Here is a 20,368-nt window from a genome sequence, read left to right as displayed (position 1 = left end):
TTTCACCCACCTACAGAGCTGCCCTGTGAGAGAGACCATAGTCTTCCTTAGCCTCTCAGGAGCAGCCGGACACAGCTCTAGGAGCACCATTGTACTGTGTGATCATCATATACACTCATAGCAGGAGTAGAGGTTTTACCTCCATCGGAGGGCCTCGAACCTGGGTACGTCGCCGTGTCGCTCGTGCCCATACCCGCATCCGGATACCGCCGTGAGATCTCTCAGAGACCACTTCGATGAGCCACCCGATGGCATATGCCGTGACGAAACCACGACAATTGGCGCCCCCCGAGGGGCCTTCAAAGATCCTCGGCCGGTGTCTTCATCCGGACGGGCCTCACCACCACCACCGGCGAGCGAGTCGCTTCAGGCTTGATCTGGAGATTCGGCTCCCTCGATCGCGTCGCCGACAACGCTGGCTGTTTCGCTGACCGGCCCTTCCCAGCCCGGCGGCAGCGTCATCTCTTTCGGCGGCTTCGACGTCTACGTCGCCACCGTCGCACCGCCGCGCTACCCGCGGCAGGTGCTGCGCTGCGCTAGCCCTCCTCCGCGAGCCGGCAGCAGCGCTCCCGCCAGCCCCGCCGTCGTGCAAGTCATGATGGCTGGCGACGAGCTCCCCACCAAGAACCCGCGCATGCGCGGCCCCGACTGAGCGCAACATCGACCCCAACGCCTCCGGCTCGGGCCCAAAAGCGCCACCACCACCGTCCCGGCTGGATGCAGTCCGGGCAAAGCTGAGCACCCCACTCACGCCCGGCGGAGACCCCACCGCCATCGAGGCGGACTTGGAGGCGCATCGCGCGGCTCCTCCTCAAGCAAACCGAAGAACCGGCTGCTGCTAAGCGCCGATGGAGATCACCCAGCCGCGAGTACAACCGCGCCCACGGCCTCACCTGTGCGGCGACGAGCCAAGCCGAGCCGGCCACATCCGCCGCAGGGGCCGCGACCTCGGCGCCGAGATCGCCCGCGACGGCGCTCCTTCGCCGGCTCCGTCCGCGGAGCTCCCCGTCTACAACACCCCGACAAGAACATGCGTGCGGCGAAGCCGCCGCAGAAGAGCTGAACCTCCTTCAGGGCGAAGAGTTACGCCGCTGCACCAGGCGGGTGGCGAGCTGCTCAACGCAGCCAACAGCGGATCGCCGACCCGGGTATGTCGATGCCCCCGCAGCTTCTCACGCTCGTGGAGCCGCAGCAACGACAGGAAGGCGCCGGAGACACGGCCGAGTCCTCCTCCCCACCAAGCCGGCGCCACGACTCCCGGGCCACGCACAGCTCGGGCCGGCCAAGCCACCAGCCGAGTGGCCGCAGCCGCAGCCGGCCCTCCGAGCCGGAACCAGGAGCAAGACTCCGGGCCCCGCCGTCATCACCGGCCGGCTCCAGAAGCAAGCGGCGCGCGCCAGCCGGCACACTCCCGGCTGGGCCTGCGCATCGAGCCCGCTGACGCCCGAGACCGCCTCGAGCGGCGGGTTCCATCCCGCATCGCGGAAGAAGAGGGCCAGCCGGCCCAAAGTGCTTCGGGCCGCGGATCCTCAACGAGCCCATGGTCGAGGGTTTCCAGCTCCCGCGCGACACCCCCAAGTACGACGGCACCACCAAGCCGGAGGACTGGCTGCTGGACTACTCCACGGCAGTCGGCATCGCCAAGGGCAACAAGCGCTGGGCCGTGCGCTACTCCCCCCTCATGCTACTCGGCTCCGCCCGCACGTGGCTCAACAACCTGCCAGCCGGCAGCATAAACGGCTGGCTGGACTTCGAAGCCGCCTTCATCAGCAACTTCACCGGCACTTATCGCCGGCCGGGTCGCCCTCAACAGCTTGAGATGTGCAAGCAGGCCCGGACGAGACGGATCGCGCGCACCGACGCGCCGGTGCGAGATGCGCAACTCTTGCGAGGGCGTGCACGAGATGCAAGCCATCAGCTTCTTCATGGGAGGATGCCGACCCAACACCATGCTGTGGCACAAGCTGCGCCGCAGCGAGCCCAAGACGATGGCCGCCTTGATGGTCATCGCAGACAAGTACGCGCTGGCAGAGGAAGCCGGCAAGGCGCCGGCTGATGTTACACCGGCCCCAGCAAGACGGGACAACAACAAGCCGGCCGAGGGCGCCTCGCACGGCAGCCGGCGGGACAACTACCGCGGCAAGCGTCACAACGACCAGCCGGACCGCCGGTACGGCTCCGCCCACGTGGCCGCCGTGGCAGACAACGCGGCAGCGGAAGCCGCCGCCGTAAGCAAGACCGGCGGTGGAAGCCGAAGTACACCTTCGAGCAGAAGCTCGACTCGCCGTTCAAGTACCACAGCGGCAAGAACCCCTCCAACCACACCACCCGCGACTGCCACTTCATGAAGCGGCTGACAAGCGGTGAACCCCTCCCGCCTCCCCCCCCGCCTCCACCAGCCGGCGGGCCGGGTGGCCAAGCCGGCGCAGAGAACGTCAACCTCGAGCACCACGAGGCTAACCAAGTGCACCATGCCGGCCGGTATCTGGCCGAAGACGCCACCTACATCATCTTCACCTCCGAGCCCGAGGACAGGACGAGCCAAGAGCGCCGTTCCCTCAAGGTCAACGCGGTCATACCGCCGGTCCCCCAAGACCTAAACCGGTCGAGCAGGCCATCACTTTTGATCGCCGCGACACACCGGCTGTCCCGCCGGCCGGGCAGCTACGCCATGGTCCTCGACCCCACCATCGGCACAACCCGGCGCAGCGTGCGTTTCTCGCGCGTCCTCATCGACGGCGGCAGCAGCATCAACATCCTCTACCGCGACACCGCCCGCAAGTTGGGCATCCAGGAGGCCGAGTTGCGCCCCACCCCCACCGTCTTCCATGGCATCGTGCCAGGCCATTGCTGCCAGCCGATCGGCCGGATCACGCTGGAGGTGATGTTCGGGAAGCCGGACCACTTCCGCACTGAGAGAATCGAGTTCGAGGTGGTGGACCTCGTGAGTCCCTACCACGCGCTCCCGGGCAGGCCGGCCCGACCAAGTTCATGGCGGTGCCCCACTACGGGTACCCGAAGATGAAGCTGCCTGGCCCCAAGGGGGTCATCACCGTAGCCGGCGACTATCGCCGCTCCATGGACTGCGCCATGCGAGCTCCAAGATGGCCCGCACGCTGGTCATCGCCACCGAGAAGCAGCTCATCCACGACGCCGTCGCCTCGCCAAAGCCGCGCAGACAGACATGCCGGCTGCGGGCAACCCGGCTGGGACGACTCACTTCCAGCCGGCCGACAACACCAAGAAGATCCTGCTGGACCCGGCGCAGCCGGACAAGTTCGTCACCATCGGTGCCGGCTTGAACAAGAAATAGGAAAGCGAGCTCACCAGCTTCCTCCGTGAGAATCGGGACATCTTCGCATGGACTCCAAGAGACATGCCGGGTGTGCCGAGGGAGCTGGCTGAGCACCACCTCCACGTCCGGCCTGAAGCCAAGCCGGTGAAGCAGCCTCTCAGGCGCTTCGCCGAAGAACGAAGGAAGGCCATCGGTGAAGAAATCGCCCGGCTCCTAGCTGCCGGCTTCATCATGGAAGTGCTGCACCCGGACTGGTTGGCGAACCCGGTCCTGGTTTTGAAGAAGAACGGCTCCTGGCGCATGTGTATCGACTACACCAGCCTGAACAAGGCGTGCCCAAAGGATCCCTTCCCCCTGCCGCGCATAGATCAAGTCATAGACTCGACTGCCGGCTGTGAACTGTTGTCTTTTCTAGATGCCTATTCAGGCTACCACCAGATTCCTTTGAATCCGGATGATCAAATAAAGACTTCGTTCATTACCCCGTACGGGGCTTATTGCTACACGACTATGTCGTTCGGCTTGAAAAATGCAGGCGCCACCTACCAAAGGTGCATGCAAAAATGCTTGCAGGATCAAATCGGCAGAAACGTTCACGCATATGTGGACGATGTCGTTGTAAAGACCAAGGAGACGACTACCCTCCTTGATGACCTGAGAGAAACCTTCACCAATCTGAGAAGATTCCGGATGAAGCTCAACCCGGCCAAGTGCACATTCGGCGTGCCGTCTGGCCAGCTCCTTGGCTACCTCGTCTCTCAGCGAGGGATCGAAGCCAACCCGGACAAGATCAGCGCCATAGAGAAGATGGAACTGCCGCAGTGCCTCAAGGACGTCCAGAAGTTTGCTGGCTGCCTGGCCTCCTTGAGCCGCTTCGTCAGCCGGCTGGGGGAGAAGGCACTGCCCCTGTATCAACTAATGAGGAAGGCGGACAAGTTCGTCTGGTCACCGCAGGCGGATGAGGCCTTCCGTGACTTGAAGCGCGTGCTCTCAACCGCGCCAATCCTTGCAACGCCGGGTTCAATGGAGCCGATGTTGTTGTACATCGCAGCCACCAACCGCGTGGTTAGCGTTGTCCTGGTGGTGGAGCGCAGAGAAGCCGGCAACAGGGAGCAGCTGGTTCAGCGCCCAGTCTATTACCTTAGCGAAGTGCTCTCCCAGTCGAAGCAAAATTACCCCCACTACCAGAAGGTCACCTACGGCGTCTACATGGCGGCCAAGAAGCTCAAGCACTACTTCCAAGAGCACCCCATCAGGGTGGTTGCCACAGCACCCTTGGCGGAAATCATCGGCAGCAAGGACGCCAACGGCCGGGTTGCCAAGTGGGCCCTGGAGCTAGCCGCCCACACCATCCTTTACGAGCCACGCACAGCCATCAAGTCGCAGATCCTCGCGGACTTCTTCGTCGACTGGGCTGAGATGCAGTACCTGCCGCCTGTGCCAGATTCCACACACTGGAAGATGCACTTCGACGGCTCGAAGATGCGCAACGGTTTGGGAGCCGGCATTGTCATCACTTCTCCCAAGGGGGACCGGCTGGACTACGTCCTGCAGATCCACTTCGCCGCCTCCAACAACGTGGCGGAGTACGAAGCGCTCATTCATGGGCTGAAGCTGGCCAAGGAGATTGGCGTGCGTCGCATACTCTGCTTCGGCGACTCCGACTTGGTCATACAGCAAGCATCTGGCGACTGGGACGCGAAGGACGCCAACATGGCCTCGTACCGCTTCCATGTCCAGCAGCTATCCGGCTTCTTCGACGGCTGCGAATTCCACCATGTGCCACGGGCAAATAACGAAGCGGCTGATGCCTTATCCAAGATTGGCTCAACCCGGCAAGCCATTCCGCCGGGTGTCGCCTTGGCGGTTCTCAAGAAGCCGTCCATCATACCGTCACCGGACTCGGATTCAATATTCGTGCCGGCTGACCCGGGGGCTGCTCAGCCGAACCCGGGGGCTTCATCGCCCAAGTCGGGGGCTAACAAGCCAAACCCGCCGGCTAGCAAGCCGAACCCGGGGACTTCTCAGTCCAACCCGGGGGCTTCATCGCCAAACTCGGGGGCTAGCAAGCCGAACCCGCCGGCTAGCAAGCCGAACCCGGCGACCATGCAGTCGAATCCGGAAGCTCCCACGCAGGAGGCCCTGTTGGTCAGCGTATTCGAGATAAGATGCGTACCTTCATGGGCACAAGAATTCCTCTCCTACCTCACCGACGGTGTGCTGCCTGATGATAGAGTCCAGGCCAGGCAGATTGAGAGAAGGGCCAAGGCCTATACCATCATCAACCACCAGCTGTACAAACGCAGCGTAAGTGGGGTGTTCCAGCGGTGCGTCGAGCCGGCTGAAGGGATTGAACTCCTACGGGAAATCCATCAAGGAGAGTGCGGACATCACGCCTCATCCAGAGCCATAGTGGCCAAAGCCTTCCGGCACGGTTTTTATCGCCGATCGCGCTCAGAGACGCAGAAGATTTGGTGAAGAAGTGCAACGGCTGTCAGCGCTTCGCAAAGCAAAGACACCAGCCGGCTTCCGCCTTGAAAACCATCCCCATCACATGGCCATTTGCCGTATGGGGCTTGGATATGGTAGGCCCATTCAGAGCAGCGCGAGGCGGCATGACACACCTCTTGGTGATGATTGACAAATTCACCAAGTGGATCGAAGCCAAGCCAATCAAGAAACTGGACGGGTCCACAGCCGTCACATTCCTCAAGGAAATCATTGTGAGATTCGGCTACCCCCACACCATCATCACCGACAACGGCACCAACTTCTCCCAAGGCATCTTCTCTCGCTATTGCGGGGAAATGGGGATCCAGATGGCCCTATCCTCTGTGGCACACCCAGAGTCCAACGGACAAGTGGAAAAGGCTAACGGCTTAGTCCTAGCCGGCATCCGGCCCCGGCTGGTGGAGCCGCTCGAGCGAGCAGCCGGCTGCTGGATTGAAGAACTGCCCAATGTGCTGTGGAGCCTGCGCACAACGACAAACCGCTCAGTCGGCTTCACACCATTTTTCCTCGTATACGGGGCCGAAGCCGTCTTGCCGACTGATATCAAGCATGACGCGCCAAGGATCAAGCTCTACACAGAAGCCGAAGCCAAAGAAGCTCGCGAAGATGGAGTTGACCTGGTCGAAGAGGCCCGGCTGCTGGCTGAGTCTAGATCTACTATCTACCAGCAAAGCCTCCGACGCTATCACAGCCGGAGGGTCCAGCCCTTAGCATTCCGAGAGGGAGACCTAGTGCTCCGGCTGATCCAGAGGACAGCCGGACAGCATAAACTGTCATCCCCATGGGAGGGTCCCTTCATCATGAGCAAGGCAGTAGGCAATGATTCCTACTATCTCATAGATGCCCAAGAGGGTAAGAAAAGCAAGCCGGACAAGGCTGACGAGGAGACTAAACGTCCCTGGAATGTCAGGTTACTCCGCCCATTTTACACATGAGAGCAGGAATGTATGTATCCCTTGTATCCCTTCTGTGAGTTATGAAAAAGCTTGCGCCAAGAGCGCTGTTTCCGACAAGTTTTTCGTGTACTTTACCTTGTTTCGCCAATTGGCTTGAACCCTCTCACGCGGTCGGCTCAGTACCGTGATCCGGTTTCCGACAGCCGACTTCCGATCCAGCTACAGACCGCAACCCGGCTGTCCGGCTGGCGGGAGTAAGGCCTAGGGAGCCGGCACGCGAAAAACGACTAAGGGAAAGAGTAAAAGCGAGTTGACTTGCAACTTTTCATAAAAGTGCCGAAGTGCCGAATTCAGCTCGTTCGACTGAAATACTGTCGGCCTCACCCAGCGGCCCGCTCTTGACCCGGCGACGGATCGCAAGTCGGACGTACGACCGGCAAGGGCACAGCCAAAGAGTGGGGCGGATGGGAAAAAGCGAACGAGTCGAAAGAAAGCAACTCGGCACACAGATGATTAACAAACACACTAAAGCGTGCCTTAATAAAAGGATAATAACATTGTCTTACATATGCACCCGGCATCCCGGGGATCTAACGAATTGTCTTGGCAAAAACATAAGGAAACAGGTAAAAGCTAAGCGCCGGCTGCATCAGCAGAGCCGGCCGCCGGGTCATCCCCGGGCACATCGTCCGCCTCCTCGTCCTCAGCCGCCTCCTCCTCGTCGTCAGACGGCGGATTCGGGTCCTCGATGAAGAGGGACTTGTCGACGAAGTCGGCAATGGCGCAGGCACGGGCAAGCCGAGCAGTCTTGTTCTCCGCCGGGAGCTTGTCCTCCACGCCGGCGCGCCGGAACTCCAACTGGTCGAGGCTAACCTCGTTATACCAGGAGAGCACAAAAGATAGCGCCATATCAGCTCCGGCGCGCGTGGCTGACTCCTTCCAGTCCAAGAAGCGGTCGGGAGCCCTGTCCAGCCAAGCGATGAGATTGGAGAGATCTTCTGGCAGCGTCTCCGTCGGCCACAGCAGTCGCATCAGCTCCTCCGCCGCCTTCCGCAGCTCCCAGCCGAGCTTGGTGACCGGCTCCACGCGGGCGGCGATGGACGCCAGATAGTCGTCCATGGTGAAGCAGTCGGAGCTCTGCTCCCCAGTGGCCTGCCGGCGATCCTCCCGCGCCTCGCCAACAGCCGCTAGCGCCTCCTCCCGCGCCTCGGGGAAGGCCGCTGCAAAGAAGAAAGCAGGTCGAAGCCATCAAAGCCGAAATAAGCTGAAAAATGCAAATTTTCGAAGTCCTAAAGTAAGCCTGGCGGCAGCCGGCAAGATCCGACTGCCCCCAGCCTGAAGATGGAGATCCCAAAGCTTTAAAGAAAACCTGGCGGTAGCCGGCAAGAACCGACTGCCCCCAGCCCGAAGATGGAGATATCGAAAAAATCAAGGTTCTGCCGCCGGCTGCCAACCTAAGCCGGCAGCCGACGGCCGAAAGCCGGCAAAGGGGAAGGCATAAGACAAAAGACTCACCAGCCAAGCCGCGGTCGAGCGCGCTAAGTTCCCCCAACCACCGCTTGGCGGTAGCCGACAGCTCGTTGGACTTGGTGGTCACCTCCTGCTGAAGCGAAAGCCGCTGCCGTTCCACCTCCTCCAACCGCTTGCTCAGACCCTCCAGCTTTTCCTCCTGTTCCTTCTTGAGGGCGGCAAGTTCCTTGAGATGGTTAGCCTCAAGAAGGCGCAGCCGTTTCAGCTCCCCGTCAGCCACCTTCAGCTTGGCGGCAGCAGCCTGGTTCGCCTCCTCACTTGTGGCGCATTGAGCGCGGGCAACCCGGAGGTCCGACTCAAGCTGCGGGACCCGGGCGGCCTCAGCTGCAAGCCGGCAGAAACAAGCCGTCAGTAAAACAGAAGCATAAAAAAGAGTAAAGGCAAAGAGAGAAAGCCTCACCCTTGATGTACCTCCAGCTCGCGAGCCAAGGCGGCCCGCTCGATCTTGGCCTTGTGGTAGCTGGTCACCACCTTGTTGTACAAGACGGTGCGTCGCTCCGTAACCGTCTGAAAGAATCAGTTGCTTAGACGAAACCCGGACCGGCTCCAAGCAGCCGGACCATGTCTCGGAGGGCTACCAGGATAATAACAAAATTGCAAAAACGGAAAGACACCTACCTTGTCAGCATCCTCCAGCGTTGCTAGCTGGGCCAGGGCCTCGGCGGCCTTGTTCTTAAGGGCGGCCCGGTAGCCGGAGAAGACCATCTTCATGGGCGCCGTGCCAGGCTGCCCCTCCCGGTTGAACACCTCGCAGGAATCTGCCGAGTGCCACGCAGCCTCCATGGTGCCGCCCGAGCCAAGGCTGGAGTCGAGGCGCACGGCACTGCAGCAGCCGGGCCCCCTTGGCCACGTGAAGGCCCTCGCCTGGGCCCGACGGGCCCCTCGTCCTCACCAGAGCCCGGGAATCGGCGTCCTTTGAGCGCGCTGGCTGCCCCCTCGCCGGCTCCTTCCCGGTCGGCTCCCTCCTCGTCGGCTCCGAAGCTGGAGGCGGCCCGGTCGAAGCAGTCGGCCCGGTGGGAGCCGTCGCATCCGGCGCCCGAGGCGCTCCCTTCGGAGAACTCCCCGGCACCACGACGTTGGGCGCGGGCCCGCCGACTCCGGTCGAAGGCGGCGCCACCCCACCAGCTCCAGCTCCTGCCGCAGGCGGCATGCCCCTGCCGGCTCCGGCTGCCCGCTCCACAAAAGGGGCGCGGCGCGGACACATGTCGTCTAAGGTCGGCCGGGCGCGCCGATCGACTCCTGGTCTCCGCCGCCAGGCGCCGCAGAAGAAGACGCCCCCGCAGAAGGTGGCGTGGCCGCAGGCGGCACGTTAGCAGCCGGCGGCGTGCGCACGCGTGCCGAAGGTTGCGGGGTTGGCTCCCTCCTCTGCCGCTGAAGCGGCGACGTGACGGGAGGAGCCTGCCGAGAGCCGCCTCCCTGGGTAAACTTAATCGCGGCCCTAGTCGAACAAGCAAGAGAAGATAAGTACAGAGGAAGGAAAGAAAAGGAATCAAACAACAGAGGAAAAAGAACTCACCCGGCTTTCTCCGGGACCTTCTTGGGCGCCAGCCGGCGCTGCTTCTTGGCCCTCGCCTCCGAAGCGGCCGTGGACCCGACGCCGGCCCGCTTCCTCCCCTTCGGCGCAGAAGTCGCCGTGCTAGTAGGCGGCGCCGCGCGCAGAGGCACCGCCGGGATGGCCCCCGTGCCGGATTGGGCCGGCTCCGCCTGCCGCTGCTCCTGCTCCTGCTCCTGCTCATGCTCAGGCGAAGGCGGCGGGTTATGCTCCCCCTGGCCGCCCTGATCCTGCGCCACCAGCAGATCGTCGTCGCCAGCTTGGTCGCCGGCTAGGTCAGCCGGGTCAACAAGATCCGGCGTCCAGACCTTCGTCGCCAAGTCGCCATCCTCAATGCCTTGGCGGACGAAAAGCTGAAAACAAGACAAGACAAGATAAATATCGAGTCGGCCACGCTGCCGCAAGTCGGAAGACGGAAAAACATCAACTTACCAGTTCAGGCGGCTGCTCCCGATCGTAGGGCGCCAGCCCCCAGTCCCAGTTGTCCGGCATGTTGGCCTTGGTGATGTTGTTCACCCGGTGAGCCACCTGGGCCTTGGAGAGCTCCAACTTCGACGTCCGTGTCGGGTCGAGCAAGCCGGACATGTGGCCGATCTTGTGGACGCGCCACTGGAGCGGTACGACCCGGCGCGAGATGTAGGTGCAGAGGAGGTCCTCGGCACTCAGCCGGCCCTCCGAGACGCACTGGCCCAGGAAGTCCCACAGGAGGTTCACCTCCGCGTCCGGGTTCGAGGACTTGGCGTTGAAGCCCCAGTTGATCCGGCCGACTGGCGGGGCCGGGTTGAATTCCGGCAGATTGAGCCGGTCGAAGGCCGGGTTCTCGTTCCGCACATAAAAGAAAGACATCTGCCAATTCTTTACAGAATCGACAGTCGGAATCCGCGGGAAGGACGTACCCGTACGGGGATAGATGGAGGCGGCGCCGCAGGTCCTCAGGCGGCCTTCGGTCGTCTGCGCCTTGATGTAGAAGAGCCGGCTCCAAAACTCCACGTCCGGCCACAAGCCGGCGTAGCCTTCCATGAAGGCCACGTAGCAGCTGAGGAGGATCATGGCGTTGGCCGGCAGGTGGTGCGGCTGCAGGCCGAAGTGATCGAGGAACCGGCGGAAGAAGTTGGAAGCCGGCAGACCCAATCCGCGGTCGAGATGCGCGCCGAAGACCACGCGTTCGCCGGGCTCCGGCCGAGGCTCCTGCTCCTCGCCCGGCGCCCTGGTAATCACCCCCGCCGGGATGCGGCGGAGGCGCACGAACCGGGCAATGTCGTCGTCTTGCATGTAGGAGCCCTTCCAGGAGCCGCTCGGCTGGGCCATCGAGGACGAAGAAGAGGAGGTCCAAGAGAGGCGGAAGGGCGAAGAAGAGCCGCTCCTCGCCGGAGGAGATCGCGGTGGAGAAGATCGCGCCGTCGATGCGCGTGGCCCCGTGGCGCCGGATTGGCGGGCTTGCGGCGGTAGCTCGGCGGAGGCTCGTCGGGGCGACCGCTCGCTGAGATTCGCCAGAAGAGCGGAAGAAGAACGGCGTCGGAGCAACGAAGAGCTCGAGCGAAGCGAAGGAGCAAGGCAGGAGCGCGAGGAAGAAGAAAGGGGCAAGTGCCACCTCGGTACCGCCCCCCGCGGCATTTATAGCCGACCGCGGCGGTTGGCCTCCAAGTGGCCGACGTGGGCCACGTCTCCGGATTTACTGCGCCATAACTCCTCCCACGACCGCTACCGTTACCAGAAACGGCCACACCACGTCGCCCACTACCGCACCGGATCCGGAAGGACATTGATGTGACCGTACGAACCGGCGGCAGAGCCCTAGCGTCGGGCCGGTCAAGTCGGGCGCAGAACCCGAGGCGGCGGAGACTCGGCGCGCAGCGAGCGGGAGCCGGACAAGAAGTTCCACTCGAGCCAAAATTCATCAGCAAGGCGGAGGCGCCATCAGATCTGGCGAGAAAGCAAAAACTGCACAAGTATAAAAAGCGGCCGGCTAGAAGCAGCCGGCAAGAGCGAGCCGGATGAGGGCGCAGCCGGCTGAATGGAAATCCTCAGTCGGCCCCTCCAAGTGCCGTCTAACATATTCGAGAAGCCAGGAAAACCTGCCTAGGTCCTTCTAAACGCAGGACCTTGCCAGCTTCGGGGGCTAATGTCGGGGGGAAGACCCCGGATAGGGCAATGGACGCGGAGCAGCCGGCTGGCCACTGGCCGGCTCGCGGCAAAGGCCGGCTGAGGAGCAGCCGGCTGGCGCCGTGGCCGGCTGGTATGGAAGCCGGCTGGCTCTAGGTCCTAGTCGGCCTGGCTACGGCCACCAATGCTATAGTTGGGCCGGCTTCTACAAGCCATATCCGACTGGGGTTTGTACCTCAGACCGACTCGAGGCTGGCGAGTCTTGCACTGGAAGGAACCGGGTAGGTGATCCGGGTTCCCAAAGTCCACGCTGACTCCATCTTCCGTGAAACGCGGGGCACTGTGGAGCAATAGTGCCTCGCGCCGGACAGGCCGTCAGGGCTTACGACGATCCGTACAGGCTACAGTGGCTGACGGCGACAGGGACACCTCCTCCATACCGCTGACCGTGGCAGCCGGATGGGACAGGCCACGATGCCTCAACCACTCCTGACGTCACCGCCTCGGGAAGGAGCGGAAGCCGGAGCCAGCCCAGCCGGCCAGTAAAACTATAGGGTCTTATATGTAAAGTGCCGGTGCCTATATAAGCCGCACTACCCCCTCTCGTGCAGGGGATCGATCATTTATTGCTTTCACCCACCTACAGAGCTGCCCTGTGAGAGAGACCATAGTCTTCCTTAGCCTCTCAGGAGCAGCCGGACACAGCTCTAGGAGCACCATTGTACTGTGTGATCATCATATACACTCATAGCAGGAGTAGAGGTTTTACCTCCATCGGAGGGCCTCGAACCTGGGTACGTCGCCGTGTCGCTCGTGCCCATACCCGCATCCGGATACCGCCGTGAGATCTCTCAGGAACCACTTCGATTAGCCACCCTATGGCATATGCCGTGACGATACCACGACAATCTTCTTCAGATCTCGCAATGGTGAAGAAGAAGGATCCCATTCCCGCCGCCAGTGGCGCCGCCACCAAGACCCCTCCAACTTCATCGAGGAGAAGCGCATCAGCTGCTCCTCCTCCAGCTCCGGCGCCGCCTGCACCAGAAAACTCCACAGCTGGGCCTATGCCCGGCGATTGGCCAGTTTCTACCACCATGAAGCGCGACGAGAAGAGGGCCCGAAGCCTTGGAATAATTTCCTCCGATGAGGGGAACGTCATTCTTCCAGGTGCGACTTCGTGGCCTAATCCCCCTGCCGGTTTTACTGTGATGTTCTTATCCTTCTTGTATCGAGGTCTTTCGCTTCCTTCTCACAAATTTCTCCATCACCTCCTCCGCGTGTATGAGATCCAACTGTGGCAGTTGACTCCCAACTCAATCCTTCATCTTGCCATCTTTATCACCCTCTGTGAAGCTTTCCTGGGCATCGAGCCCCACTTTGGTTTGTGGAAGAAAATTTTCTTCGTGAAGAGATACAACTGCAGTGGTGGGTCTTTCGTCATTGGTGGAGTTGGGTTTGTCGTTCGTAAAGAAGTTAACTAATTCAACTTTCCAATGAAAGAATCCATTCAAGGATGGAGGCTAAACTGGTTTTATATCAGAGATTCATCAGCAACCGACACCCAGCTTGCCCAATTCTCCGATGTTCTAGAAGCCGAACCTAAGAAGTCTTGGAAAAATACCCTTTCACCCGACGAAAAACCCACAGTCGATAGATTATTCGAGAAATTCCTTCGGATCAAAGAATCCGACGGCCAGACTATGATAGGGACTGAGGTAGATGCTATTCTTAAAGCGCCGAGTTCAGCCAATCATGTCCAGGGCCCTTCCGATGTGGTTGTATTGGGGCGCCAAGGATGAGACCAGAGTAAATATTGCTGAGTTATCTGAGAAGGAGCTGCTTGATGAAGTCCGGCGCCTTACTCTTTTTAGCCAAGAAGACTCAATCCCACTGATATCTCCCCAGCCGCCATTTGATGCTGACCACCTGCCAGCGAAGGTAAATCTTTTCCTTCGTGTTCTTGTTGACCTGTTTCTATATATCATTATATGAATGATGTAATGGACACACCCATTTAAGCGTAGCATAAGATCACGTCATTAAGTTTTTTGCTATAAGCTTTCGATACATAGTTACCTAGTCCTTATGACCATGAGATTATATAAATCACTTATACCGGAAAGGTACTTTGATTACATCAAACGCCACTGCGTAAATGGGTGGTTATAAAGGTGGGATTAAGTATCCGGAAAGTATGAGTTGAGGCATATGGATCAACAGTGGGATTTGTCCATCCCGATGACGGATAGATATACTCTGGGCCCTCTCGGTGGAATGTCATCTAATGTCTTGCAAGCATATGAATAAGTTCATAAGAGACCACATACCACGGTACGAGTAAAGAGTACTTGTCAGGAGACGAGGTTGAACAAGGTATAGAGTGATACCGATGATCAAACCTCGGACAAGTAAAATATCGCGTGACAAAGGGAATTTGTATCGTATGTGAATGGTTAATTCGATCACTAAAGTCATCGTTTAATATGTGGGAGCCATTATGGATCTCCAGATCCCGCTATTGGTTATTGGTCGGAGAGAGTACTCAACCATGTCCGCATAGTTCGCGAACCGTAGGGTGACACACTTAAGGTTTGATGTTGAAATGGTAGAACTTGAATATGGAATGGAGTTCGAAGATTTGTTCGAAGTCCCGGATGAGATCCCGGACATCACGAGGAGTTCCGGAATGGTCCGAAGAATAAGATTCATATATAGGAAGTCATTTTATAAGATTTAAAATGATTCGGAAGTTTCTACGGAAGGTTCTAGAAGGTTCTAGAAAAGTCTAGAAGAAATCACTAAGGAAGGAGGAGTCCCGGAGGGACTCCACCTCTCCATGGCCGGCCAACCCTAGGAAGGGGGAGTCCACCTTGGTCTCCACCAAGGGGGCCGGCCACCCTCCCACATGGAAGGGGGAATCCCACCCCAAGTGGGATTCCCACCTTGGGTAGGTTTCCCTATCACATGGAAGGTTTTGGGTTGGGGTCTTATTCGAAGACTTGTAATCCAACACTTGGGGCTTCCGCCTATATAATGAGGGGCCAAGGGGAGGGGGCCGGCCACCCTAAGACCACAGCCTGGCCGCACCCCCTTAGTGGCCGGCCACCCCCTCCCAAACCCTAGCCGCCCCCTTCTCTCCTCCAACGCTCCCGCACGCTTAGCGAAGCTCCGCCGGAGTTCTCCACCACCACCGCCACCACGCCGTTGTGCTGTCGGATTCAAGAGGAGCTACTACTTCCACTGCCCGCTGGAACGGGGAGGTGGACATCGACTTCATCAACACCGAACGTGTGACCGAGTACGAAGGTGCTGCCCGTTCGTGGCGCCGTGATCAAGATCTTCTATGCGCTTTTGCAAGCGGCAAGTGAACGTCTACTGCAGCAACAAGAGCCTCATCTTGTAGGCTTTGGAACTCTTCAAGGGTGAGTCTCGATCATCCCCTCATTGCTACCGTCTTCTAGATTGCATCTTGGCTTGGATTGCGTGTTCGCGGTAGGAAATTTTTTGTTTTCTATGCAACGAATCCCTACAGTGGTATCAGAGCCAGGTCTATGCATAGATGGTTGCATGAGTAGAACACAATGGTTTTGTGGGCGTTGATGCTCTTGTTGTCTTTAGTTTGAGTACTTTGCATCTTTGTGGCATAGTGGGATGAAGCGGCTCGGACTAACTTTACATGACCGCGTTCATGAGACTTGTTCCTCGTTCGACATGCAACTTGTATTGCATAAGAGGCTTTGCGGGTGTCTGTCTCTCCTACTATAGTGAAGATTCAATTTACTCTTCTATTGACAACATTAGTATCACCGTTGTGGTTCATGTTCGTAGGTAGATTAGATCTTTCTCGAAAACCCTAAACCACGTAAAATATGCAAACCAAATTAGAGACGTCTAACTTGTTTTTGCAGGGTTTGGTGATGTGATATGGCCATAATGTGATGATGAATATGTATGAGATGATCATTATTGTATTGTGGCAACCGGCAGGAGCCTTATGGCTGTCTTTAAATTTCATGTTGAGTAGTATTTCAAAGTAGTTGTAATAGTTGCTACATGAGGTGAACAACCATGAAGATGGCGCCATTGATCTTGACGCTACGCCGACGATGATGGAGATCATGCCCGAAGATGATGGAGATCATGTCCGTGCTTTGGAGATGAAGATCAAAGGCGCAAAGACAAAAGGGCCATATCATATCACATATGAACTGCATGTGATGTTAATCCTTTTATGCATCTTATTTTGCTTAGATCGCGACGGTAGCATTATAAGATGATCCCTCACTAAAATATCAAGATAATAAAGTGTTCATCCTTAGTAGCACCGTTGCCAAGACTTGTCGTTTCGAAGCATCTCGTGATGATCGGGTGTGATAGAATCAACAAGTGCATACAACGGGTGCAAGACAGTTTTGCACATGCGGATACTAAGGTGGCGTTGACGAGCCTAGCATGTACAGACATGGTCTCGGAACACATGATACCGAAAGGTAGAGCATGAATCATATGATTGATATGATGAACACTTTGAGTGTTCGCCATTGAAATTACACCTTGTCTCGTGATGATCGGACTTAGGTGTGGTGGATTTGGTTCGTGTGATCACTAAGACAATGCGAGGGATATTGTTTTGAGTGGGAGTTCACCTAGATTTTTAATTATGTTGAATTAAAATTTGAACTCAATTTGTCATAAACTTAGTCTAAACTTTTGCAAATATATGTTGTAGAGATGGCGTCCCCAATCAATTTTAACCAGTTCCTAGAGAAAGAAAAGCTTAAGAGCAACGGTAGCAACTTCACCGACTGGTTCCATCATGTGAGGATCTTCCTCGCTGGCGGAAATCTGCAATATGTGCTTGATGCACCGCTAGGTGACCCTCCTGCAGAAACTGAAACCGAGGAAGTAAAGAGTGTTTACGCAACTCGGAAAGCTCGGTACTCTCAAGTACAGTGTGCCATCCTGTGCAGTCTAGAATCCGATCTTCAAAAACGTTTTGAGCACCACGATCCTCATGAGTTGGTCAATGAGCTGAAAGCTATATTTGAGACTCATGCGGCCGTGGAATCCTATGAAGCATCGAAACATTTCTTCAGCTGTATGATGGAAGAAGGCAGCTCCGTTAGTGAGCACATGCTCGTTATGACTGGGCATGCGAAGAAACTCAGTGACTTGGGAATAGTGATTCCTAATAGACTGGGGATTAATCGTGTCCTTCAATCACTGCCACCAAGTTACAAGAACTTTGTGATGAACTACAATATGCAGAACATGAACAAGGAGTTACCTGAACTCTTTGGCATGCTAAAAGCTGCTGAGATTGAGATCAAGAAAGAGCACCAAGTGTTGATGGTCAACAAGACCACCAGTTTCAAGAAACAGGGCAAGTCTAAGGGAAAATTCAAGAAGGGTGGCAAGAAAGCTGCCACGCCTCCTATGAAACCTAAGAACGGCCCTAAGCACGATCTTGAGTGCTATTCTTTGCCAAGGAGAAGGGACACTGGAAGCATAATTGCTCCAAGTATCTGGCTGATCTGAAGAGCGGCCTTGTCAAGAAGAAGAAAGAAGGTATATCTGATATACATGTTATAGATGTTTATCTCACTGGTTCTCGTTCTAGTACCTGGGTATTTGATACTGGTTCGGTTGCTCATATTTGTAACTCGAAACAGGAACTAAAGAATAAACGAAGACTACTGAAAGATGAAGTGACTATGCGCGTTGGAAACGGATCCAAAGTCGATGTGATCGCTGTCGGCACACTTCCTCTACATCTACCTTCGGGATTAGTTTTAAGCCTAAATAATTGTTATTTTGTACCCGCGTTGAGCATGAACATTATATCTGGATCTTGTTTAATGCAAGACGGTTATTCATTCAAGTCTGAGAATAATGGTTGTTCTATTTTTATGAATAATATCTTTTATGGTCGAGCACCTGAAAAGAATGGCTTATTTCTGTTAGATCTCGATAGTAGTGATACGCATATACATAACATTGATGCTAAGCGGATTAAATTGAATGATAATTCTACTTATATGTGGCACTCGCTGCCTTGGTCATATTGGAGTGAAACGCATGAAGAAACTCCATACCGATGGATTACTTGAATCACTTGACTTTGAGTCACTTGATAGATGCGAAGCATGTCTAATGGGAAAAATGACTAAGACTTCATTTTCTGGTATGATGGAGCGAGCTACTGACTTATTGGGAATCATACATACCGATGTGTGCGGACCAATGAGTGTAGCATCACGCGTGGTTATCGTTATGTTCTAACCTTCACAGATGATCTGAGTAGGTATGGGTATATCTATTTCATGAAACATAAATCCGAAACTTTCGAGAAGTTTAAGGAATTCCAAAGTGAAGTAGAAAATCAACGTAACAAGAAGATTAAATTTCTACGATCTGATCGCGGAGGTGAATATCTGAGTTATGAGTTTGGCATGCATTTAAAGAAATGCGGAATACTTTCACAATTGACACCGCCGGGAACACCACAACGAAACGGTGTGTCCGAACGTCGTAATCGAACCCTCTTAGATATGGTTCGTTCTATGATGTCTCTTACTGATTTGCCGTTATCATTTTGGAGTTATGCATTAGAGACAGCCGCATTCACTTTAAATAGAGCACCATCAAAATCCGTAGAAACGACACCGTATGAATTATGGTTTAATAAGAAACCTAAGCTGTCGTTCCTTAAAGTTTGGGGTTGCGAAGCCTATGTAAAGAAGTTACAACCGGACAAGCTAGAACCCAAAGCGGAGAAATGCGTCTTCATAGGATACCCTAAGGAAACTATAGGGTACACTTTCTATCACAGATCCGAAGGCAAAATCTTTGTTGCTAAGAACGGAACCTTTCTTGAGAAAGAATTTCTCACTAAAGAAGTGACTGGAAGAAAAGTAGAACTCGATGAGATTGATGAATCTTTATTTGTTGATCAGAGTAGCACAGTACCGGAAGCTGTTTTTGTACCGCCTACACCGGCAACAGAGGAAGCTAATGATAATGATCATGAAACTTTGAACGAGGAAACTACTGAACCTCGCAGATCGACAAGGGAATGTGCCACTCCTGATTGGTATGAGCCTTGTCTAAATGTCATGATTGTGGACAACAATGATGAGGACCCTACAATGTATGAAGAAGCGATGATGAGCCCAGATTCCAACAAATGGCAAGAAGCCATGAAATCCGAAATGGGATCCACGTATGATAACAAAGTATGGACTTTGGTAGACTTACCTGATAGCCGCAAGGCTGTCGAGAATAAATGGATCTTCAAGAGAAAAACAGATGCTGATGGTAATATTACTGTCTATAAAGCTCGACTTGTCGCAAAGGGTTTCCGACAAATTCAAGGAGTTGACTACGATGAGACTTTCTCACCTGTAGCGAAGCTAAAATCTGTGAGGATTTTGTTAGCAATAGCTGCATTTTTAGATTATGAGATTTGGCAGATGGATGTCAAAACGGTGTTCCTTAATGGAGACATTGAGGAAGAGTTGTATATGGTACAACCCAAAGGTTTTGTCGATACTAAAAATGCTGACAAAGTATGCAAACTTCAGCTTTCAATCTATGGACTGAAGCAAGCATCAAGAAGTTGGAACCGACGCTTTGATAAGGTGATCAAAGACTTCGGGTTTATACAGTGTCATGGAGAGGCCTGTATTTACAAGAAAGTGAGTGGGAGCTCTGTAGTATTCCTGATATTATATGTAGATGACATATTATTGATTGTGAATGATATAGAACTGTTAAGCAGTGTAAAAAGTTATTTGAATAATAGTTTTTCAATGAAAGACCTTGGTGAAGCATCGTATATATTAGGCATCAAGATTTATAGAGATAGATCAAGACGCCTAATAGGGCAATCACAGAGTACATACCTGGACAAGATTCTAAAGAAGTTTAGAATGGACGAAAGTAAGAAAGGGTTCTTACCTATGTTACCAGGCAAGGTATTGAGTAAGACTCAAGGACCGGCTACGGCAGAAGAAAGAGAAAGGATGAGTCAGATCCCCTATGCCTCGGCAGTAGGCTCTATCATGTATGCCATGCTATGTACTAGACCGGATATAGCACATGCTGTTAGTTTGACTAGCAGATATCAAAGTGATCCAGGAATGGAACACTGGACAGCGGTCAAGAATATCCTGAAGTACTTGAAAAGAACTAAGGATATATTTCTTTGTTATGGAGGTGACCAAGAGCTCGTTGTAAGCGGTTACACCGATGCAAGTTGGAACACTGATCCTGATGACTCTAAATCACAGTCTGGGTACGTGTTTATATTGAATGGTGCTGCAGTAAGCTGGGCAAGCTCGAAGCAGTGCACGGTGGCGAAGTCTTCAACAATTTCAGAGTACATAGCGGCTTCAGAGGCTTCATCAGAAGCGGTATGGATGAAGAGGTTCATTGTAGAGCTCGGTGTGGTTCCTAGTGCATTGGACCCACTAGTCA

Source organism: Lolium perenne, chromosome 2 (assembly GCF_019359855.2).
Source record: "Lolium perenne isolate Kyuss_39 chromosome 2, Kyuss_2.0, whole genome shotgun sequence".
Classification (NCBI taxonomy): Eukaryota; Viridiplantae; Streptophyta; class Magnoliopsida; order Poales; family Poaceae; genus Lolium; species Lolium perenne.
Note: the sequence above shows the minus strand (reverse complement) of the source record.